Source organism: Vanellus vanellus (assembly GCF_965231255.1).
Source record: "Vanellus vanellus genome assembly, contig: HAP1_SCAFFOLD_164, whole genome shotgun sequence".
Lineage (NCBI taxonomy): Eukaryota > Metazoa > Chordata > Aves > Charadriiformes > Charadriidae > Vanellus > Vanellus vanellus.
Genome location: NW_028127592.1, coordinates 298,747 through 301,117, shown reverse-complemented (window position 1 = coordinate 301,117; position 2,371 = coordinate 298,747).

The window sequence follows — 2,371 nt, the reverse complement described above, 5'->3', positions numbered from 1 at the left end:
TTTCACTCTCGGCAGCCTCCGGAGCAAAAAACGCAAACGTCCAGCCGCTGCTCCCACAGCAAAGCCCCAGCGGGTAAAAGTCATGCTGGTCCTCACTGCCTCCGGGAACCCCTTCAAATGCCCCACACCTTTTGGACCTCTCTGCTTTCCTGTGGAATCTAACTTCAAAATCACTGTTTTTAACTCTCAGCAGCCTCTAAAGCAAAAAACGCAAACGTCCAGCCGCTGCTTCCACAGCAAAGGTCTCAGGAGGGAAAAATCATGCTGGTCCTCACTGCCTCCGGGAACCCCTTCAAATGCCCCACACCTTTTGGACCTCTCTGCTTTCCTGTGGACTCTAACCTTAAAATCACTGTTTTTCACTCTCAGCAGCCTCCGGAGCAAAAAACACAAACGTCCAGCCGCTGCTCCCACAGCAAATGTCTCAGGGGGGAAATGTCATGCTGGTCCTCACTGCCTCTGGAAACCCCTTCAAATGCCCCACACCTTTTGGACCTCTCTGCTTTTCTGTGGAATCTAACCTCAAAATCACTGTTTTTCACTCTGAGCAGCCTCTAAAGCAAAAAACGCAAACGTCCAGCCGCTGCTCCCACAGCAAAGGTCTCAGGGGGGAAAAGTCATGCTGGTCCTCACTGCCTCCGGGAACCCCTTCAAATGCCCCACACCTTTTGGACCTCTCTGCTTTCCTGGTGAATGCATCCTCAAAACCACCGTTTTTCACTCTCGGCAGCCTCCGGAGCAAAAAGCGTAAACGTCCAGCCGCTGCTACCACAGCAAAGGCCCCAGCGGGGAAAAGTCATGCTGGTCCTCACTGCCTCCGGGAACCCCTTCAAATGCCCCACACCTTTTGGACCTCTCTGCTTTCCTGTGGACTCCATCCTCAAAACCACTGTTTTGCACTCTCGGCAGCCTCTGTAGCAAAAAACGCAAACGTCCAGCCGCTGCTCCCACAGCAAAGGTTCCAAGGCGGAGAAGTCATGCTGGTCCTCACTGCCTCCGGGAACCCCTTCAAATGCCCCACACCTTTTGGAACTCTCTGCTTTCCTGTGCACTCCATCCTCAAAACCACCGTTTTTCACTCTCGGCAGCCTCCGGAGCAAAAAACGCAAACGTCCAGCCGCTGCTCCCACAGCAAAGGCCCCAGCGGGGAAAAGTCATGCTGGTCCTAACTGCCTCCGGGAACCCCTTCAAATGCCCCACACCTTTTGGACCTCTCTGCTTTCCTGTGGACTCCATCCTCAAAACCACCGTTTTTCACTCTCGGCAGCCTCCAGAGCAAAAAACGCAAACGTCCAGCCGCTGCTCCTACAGCAAAGCCCCAGCGGGTAAAAGTCATGCTGGTCCTCACTGCCTCTGGGAACCCCTTCAAATGCCCCACACATTTTGGACCTCTCTGCTTTCCTGTGGAATCCATCCTCAAAACCACCGTTTTTAGCCCTCCGTAGTCTCTGTAGCAAAAAACGCAGACGTCCAGCCGCTGCTCCTACAGCAAAGCCCCAGCGGGTAAAAGTCATGCTGGTCCTCACTGCCACCAGGAACCCTTTCAAAAGCTCCACACACTTGGGCCCTCTCTGCTTCCCTACGGAGTCAATCCTCAAAACCACCGTTTTTCACTCTCAGCAGCCTCCGGAGGAAAAAACTCAAACGTCCAGCCGCTGCTCCCACAGCAAAGGTCTCAGGGGGGAAAAGTCATGCTGGTCCTCACTGCCTCTGGAAACCCCTTCAAATGCCCCACACCTTTTGGACCTCTCTGCTTTCCTGTGGACTCCATCCTCAAAACCACCGTTTTTCACTCTCGGCAGCCTCCGGAGCATAAAACTCAAACGTCCAGCCACTGCTCCGACAGACAAGGTCTCAAGGGGGAAAAGTCATGCTGGTCCTCACTGCCTCCGGGAACCCCTTCAAATGCCCCACACCTTTTGGACCTCTCTGCTTTCCTGTGGACTCCATCCTCAAAACCACCGTTTTTCACTCTCGGCAGCCTCCGGAGCAAAAAACGCAAACGTCCAGCCGCTGCTCCCACAGCAAAGCCCCAGCGGGTAAAAGTCATGCTGGTCCTCACTGCCTCCGGGAACCCCTTCAAATGCCCCACACCTTTTTGACCTCTCTGTTTTCCTGTGGACTCCATCCTCAAAACCACCGTTTTTCACTCTCGGCTGCCTCCGGGGAAAAAACGCAAACGTCCAGCCGCTGCTCCCACAGCAAAGGCCCCAGCGGGGAAAAGTCATGCTGGTCCTCACTGCCTCCGGGAACCCCTTCAAATGCCCCACATCTTTTGGACCTCTCTATTTTCCTGTGGACTCCATCCTCAAAACCACCGTTTTTCACTCTCGGCAGCCTCCGGAGCAAAAAACGCAAACGTCCAGCCGCT